We start from the raw sequence: 6,614 nt of genomic DNA on the forward strand, positions 1-6,614 counted from the left end.
TACCTATCCCATCAGTCCTCCTTTGAAGTGGCTGAAGGTCATTGTTCCTAGGTAGTTTGTTTGAGGGAAACTTTAAACTTAAAGATGGCTAAAATGATCTAGTCTAATTCTCTTCAGGTTCAAATACTTAAGACCAGCATCCTAAAGAAGTAAAAAAGGTGTTTTGGAACTACAGAACCCTAAACAAAGAAATCAAAGAAGACCTTAGAAAATGGAAGGATCCACTTTGCTCTTGGATAGGCAGAATAAATATTATCAAAATGACCATACTATCAAAAGCACTATACAGATTTAATGCAATTCTGATCAAAATCGCATAGGCATTCCTCATAGAAATAGGAAAAGCAATCGTGAAATTCATCTGGAAAAATAAGAGACCCAGAGTAGCTAAAGCAGGAAGAGTGAAACAGGTGGCATCACTATACCAGACCTTAAACTGTACTACAGAGCAGTAGTAACAAAAACAGCATGGTATTTGCACCAAAACAGACTGGTAGACCAATGGTACAGAATAGGGGACACAGAGACTAACCCACAAAACTACAGTTATCTTATATTAGACAAAGGTGCCAAAAACATGCATTGGAGAAAAGATAGCCTCTTCAACAAATGGTGCTGGTGAAACTGGAAATCCATATGCAACAAAATGAAATTAAACCCCTATTCTCACCATGCACAAAACTCAACTCAAAGTGGATCAAAGACCTAGGAATTAAACCAGAGACTGCGTCTAATAGAAGAAAAAGCAGGCCATAATCTTCATTATGTGGAATTAGGCTCCAACTTCCTTAATAAGAATCCTATAACACAAGAATTAAAACCAAGAATCAATAAATAAGATGGATTCAAACTAAAAAGTTTCTTCCCAGCAAAAGAAACAATCTCTGAGGTGAATAGAGAGCCTACATTTTGGGAGCAAATTCTTACCCCTCACACATCAGATAGAGCACTAATCTCTAGGGTATATAAAGAACTCAAAAAGTTAAGCACTAATAATAATAATAATAATAACCCAATAAATAAATGGGCCAAAGACCTGAACAGACACTTCTCAGAGAGGATATACAATCAATAAAAAATATATGAAATAATGCTCATCATCTCTAGCAATTAGAGAAATGCAAATCAAAACTACTTTAAGATATCATCTCACTCCAGTCAGAGTGGCAGCTATTATGAAGACAAACAACAATAAGTGTTGGCGAGGTTGTGGGGAAAAAGGCACACTCATACACTGCTGGTGGGACTGCAAATTGGTGCAGCCAATATGAAAAGAAGTATGGAGATTCCTTGGAAACCTGGGAATGGAACCACTATTTGACCCAGCTATCCCTCCCCTCGGACTATATCCAAAGGACTTAAAAACAGCATACTACAGGGACACAGCCACATCAATGTTTATAGCAACACAATTCACAATAGCTAAACTGTGGAACCAACCTAGAGCCCTTCAGTAGATGAATGGATTTAAAAAAATGTGGCATATATACACAATGGAATATTACTCAACAATAAAAGAGAATAAAATCATGGCATTTGCAGTAAATGAATGGTGTTGGAAAAGATAATGCTAAGTGAAGTTAGCCAATCCCCAAAAAACAAATGCCAAATGTTTTCTCTGATGTAAGGAGGCTGATTCATAGTGGGATAGGGAGGAGGAGCAAGGGAGGAAGAGAGGAACTCTAAATAGGGCAGAGGGGTGGGAGGGGAAAGGAGGGGGCAGGAGGTTAGTAAGAATGGTAGAATGTGATGGACATCATTATCCAAAGTACACATATGAAGGCACGAGTTGGTTTGAACATACTTTATATACAACCAGAGATATGAAAAATTGTGCTGTATATGTGTAATAAGAATTGTAATGCATTCCACTATCATTCATTTTTTAAAAAATCAATTAAAAATATTTTTTTAAAATGGCATTTTGGAAACAAACATTTTCTTCTTGTGTTGATTGATGGTTAAAGTAGCAGGTAGGAGGAAGGATGAACAACAGAATTACCCAGAGAATTCATACAGCTCTGAATATATCTCTATTTTTTCAAGTATCTGGACCATATCCATAAAGCCAAAATTCAATTTCTGTTCCCAAGACTGTAAATATATATGCTACATGTGAGAGAAGTGTACACATTTTAAAATGTAACTGAGGAGTGAAATACAGCTGAAAGGATTATTCTTCCACTGTTTTCCTCTGAAATGGACTCTATAAATGTTAGTTGTAGATGAAACTGCTTTCCACAGTTGGAAATAAGAGGCAGCTTGGGGAAAGAAATCACATTTCTGAAGGCTCCGCTTAGATGTGAAAAGATGTATATCTAATGACTATGACTTTAAAATAAAATTGTCTGCATCCTGTTTAGCTTAAAGCCCAGAGAATATTAGTGAAATGTGTTCTCCCTCATCAGTTTTCTGTGGCTGTCTCTGTTCTTTAATGTATTCTTAATCACAACATTGGTATTTCATAAGTACCATGTCCTAGGAAGGAGCTGAAGTAAAAAGTGTGCCCTAACCTAGCATCACATCTCCCATGAACAACTTGGAAAAGGTAATGATGTGGCTGGTCCCTTGTAATTCAGCACATTTAGACTTAGTTATAATAATCTTTATTGCCAGAATTTGTACAAGAGCCAGAGGATCAAAGGTCCTGGTTAGTCCTGTTCCCTCAGCTATTCATGGTTGCCAGCCCCATGTCCTGGCGAGGAATTGAAAAAGTGTAGCTGTTAGCACTATAGGTTGTTTCTTATTTATTCAGAGTCCCCAGGGCCCGTGCAGGTACTGCAGAAATGCAGTCAAGGCCCTGTGTTAGTGCCCTCAGCTATATGGCACAGTCGCTGAGACCAAGGCTATGGGATCAGAGACTCCTCCTGATGTGCCCAGTGAAATGACTGGTGGAAAATTGACTTAATATTTTTAATTCTCAATATATTCACTTTTAAAATGGTCATAAAAGGCTTACCTTGTAATTTGACTATGAAGAGTAAATGAAATAATATATACAAAGCATAAGTTACAGTGTCATTCAGGTACTTCACACTTATTAAAATGTTGGCCATCATTGCTATTATTATTTAAAATAAAAATAAAATTAACATGATGTGAGTTCCTTCTAGAGATTGCCACCTTTGAATATTTCCAGGCTGTCTATGAATTACTGACTCTTATTTCTATAAGAATAATTACCTCAGGTTTGAATCAATAGGGATATTATTATATACATAAATAATTACTTCATAACTTTATTACTTGTTTGGATAAATGCTTATTTTAAAAATTACTTATGAATAAATTCTGATTTTAAAAAATGACTCAAGAAATTTGAAATATTATACCAATTTCATTATTATAGTGACACTCCTCAAACATTCAAAATATTGATATATTTAACTTTTTGTCATTTTAAATTGAAAAAAACAAACGTCTTTGGGTGGTCTAAAATTGGCTAGAGAAAAATCACAAAAAATTTTGGACACGTTTATTTCTTCAGTAAAACTCTTATGTCAGACATTATCAGATATTATATCTTTTTAATAATTAATGTGAGATATAAATAACAAAATACTAAGAGAAAGATTGTGTTTTATTCTTACATAAATAGACAAAGATCAGAGAAATGCATATTTGGACAGAATTGGAGAGATGCTTCATTTTATGACATTAAAACCATTTGTATTAATGTTATAAATTTTTTCTTTACAAGGGAGAAATATTTAATGAGTACAGCACTCACATAAACTTGACATGCACTTCATATATATTTTCTAAAATGCATTGTAAGAGGAGGATTTCCTCTTAAACAACATGGTCTCCTTATTATCCACGGTACCTTGTCTATATGCTTACCACCCAAACCAGCATGAACCTGGAAACGACCTCCATGAGCTTTCTCTCTGGCTACAGCATGGGAAAATGTCGTCAGCTTAGTTATGAAGTGGCAAGAGAAATAAAAGTTAAAATAAAAATTTAAAAAAGCTCTTCATACTAAAGATGATGCTTCCTGTGAATGGAATGCAATGATACAGGAAGGTGAAGGTGAGTGATCTGGATTAGCATCTGTGATATCAACATGGTAACACACTCAATATTGTCCAGGAAAACACAGGCATGGCCAAAACTTCATATATAGGCTGTAGTATCTACTATAAGAATAAGCTTCTACAAGAGGTAAAATCAATTCCATCTTCTGAATATAATGATGACGTTACAATGGAAATAAGACAGCTTTTCTGACAGAGGTGTTTGCTTCAGGCCGTAAAAACCTAGAAATTACCCTTTCCTAAGCCACCAGCAACCAGAAATGGTAGAGAATATCTGGCTGAAAATAAACAGGAGGAGAATGAAGACTCTATGTAGGCAGTGGACACCGCAACCATCTTTGTAAAAACACTAGGGACACTTATCTAATAGTCACACCATGGTGGCAGGAAAGCTCACTGTAGCAGGAGTGTTAGGACTTCTGACTCACTGCTGGAAAGCTCATTCTGTTAATGGTGGCACATCTAGAGTCCACTGATATGCCCAAATTAGTATTTCTCACTAAATGAGAGATGTAATAAAGAGGACATGACTTTCAGAACCTAACACCAATTAACAAGAATGGTATTTGGAAGACAGGAAGAGTACAAAGAAAAATAACAATACTGCAGTATTGTTTAAGAAACATAGCAGAAATTGAATGAGGTTTAAATCAATTTTCAACTAATTCACAATCATCACTTATCTGCCACAACAGTCCTCTGTAATTTGCTCCCATATATTTCTGAATGCCTGACAGACCAGCTTCTGTACTTTCCATTGTACTGAAAATGTACTTGAAAAATTAGTCCATGATCTTCTAGTTGCCATGTCAAAAAGTCATGCTTCGATTTTTATGTACCTGATTTCTCTGATTATTGGATGATGCTGGTCACTTACTCAGTGAAACCCTCCTCTCTATATAGTAAGTTCTATTTGTGTCTATTGGACTATTATTTAGATTCTTATTTGCTTTCTTCTTCTCTGCCCATCTCATTAACATTAATAATGCTTCTCAGTATCCTATCCTCAGTCTCCTACACTATTGAACAAATAAATACATTCAATATATGTTTTTGAGTACCTATAGCATAATCAAGAAAATAACAAATGAACATGATGCTGTAACGAAGGTTCCCAGGGTGACAAGGAGGCTTAGAGTTGATGGGGTGGGGGGAAGTCTACCAAGGCCAACGAAGACAGAGGGGAGTCAGTGTATCCCTCCATCATAAGACTGTGTTAATAGGACACCAAGTGCACCTGTGCCACAGAAACCAGAAAGGCAAACTTAGTGCCCAGAAACCTCAGCCCTGACTCAGAAGTGAATTGCTTCATCTATTTACTTAGACTTGCAAAGTCTAGTTTCCAAACAGAACTGTGTTGGTAGGGAGATAAAAAAAAAACTGAACGAGAGACATAGAAACAGTGATGGGTGGCATTTGAGAAATGGTGAATTATACTTCAATACAACAAAATCCCCCCCTTTTTAAATGAACTTATACCCAGGACTTTTGTAATACAGGATGTTGTAGCAAGAATTTGGACCTTTTAAAAGTGGGACAGATGCAAGATACCCTAGACCGGTTGTATTAAGGACACCTATTACACACACAGTTCTTTAAGGGTAAAATCACTTTTATATTTCAACACATATTTTTTTGGTTCAAGAGGCTCTCACAAGATGGTCATGTTTGGTTGGGCAAATAATACTCTGTCTATAGAAAACAGTGCATTAATACTTTTGGAAAATTCCTAAATATTTAAAAATGTAATAGCACATTTCTAAACATCCTATGGGAAAGAAAGAAATTAATTGAAATTTGTAGAACTACAACTAGAGGAAATAGCCTCCAAAAATATGGGATTGGCACATTTTCTTCAATTTAAATTAAGTTCAATAAGAATGCTAGAGAAACTAGAAGATTTTATGCCAAATCTTGTTCTACAGACATTCAGTCTGTAATGAATACTTCCACTCTGTCACATCCAGTTTTTCTTGCATGTCCTAAATTGCAGCTGGCCAATCATGAGCCTAAGACAGTGATAGAGAAGAGTGGATCCAGGGAGATTCCAAACAGTGGCACAGAAGAGGGTTCAGGCTGCTCTTCCTTTGAGCCCTGACATGCAAATGTCCAATGGAATAGAATTGGTGAAACTGTCCAGGCAGGCACGATTACAATGGAGACAGGAGGGTGTGATCTGATTTCCTTTTGAGCTGTGTGGTATGAAATGAACTGAGAGGGATCAGGGGAGATTGATCAGATGGACATGTAATCAGGGATGGAGACTTAGAAATTCATATTTGGGTGGTGGGCAGGCTACAGGAAACCTGCTGTGCACCATCCACTCAGGGTGGTCTCTCATTATACCCTACAGGTAGAACTCTGGGAAGACACTAGAAACTCAGATGCCTAGCCACAACTGACATCCACTCAGCCCTAGGGGTGCAAGGAACTTAAGGCTCCAGAATACATATCTCAAACAAAGGTTAAAAGTTCCATTTAGAGCATTTTTGCAGTAGCCAGAACTTCCCAAATAGATCTCTGTGTGTGCCACTTCCAGCCAGGAAGGGCATCAACCTAAGATACCCAGACAAAATC

This window comes from Marmota flaviventris, chromosome 12, assembly GCF_047511675.1.
Source record: "Marmota flaviventris isolate mMarFla1 chromosome 12, mMarFla1.hap1, whole genome shotgun sequence".
NCBI classification, from domain to species: Eukaryota; Metazoa; Chordata; class Mammalia; order Rodentia; family Sciuridae; genus Marmota; species Marmota flaviventris.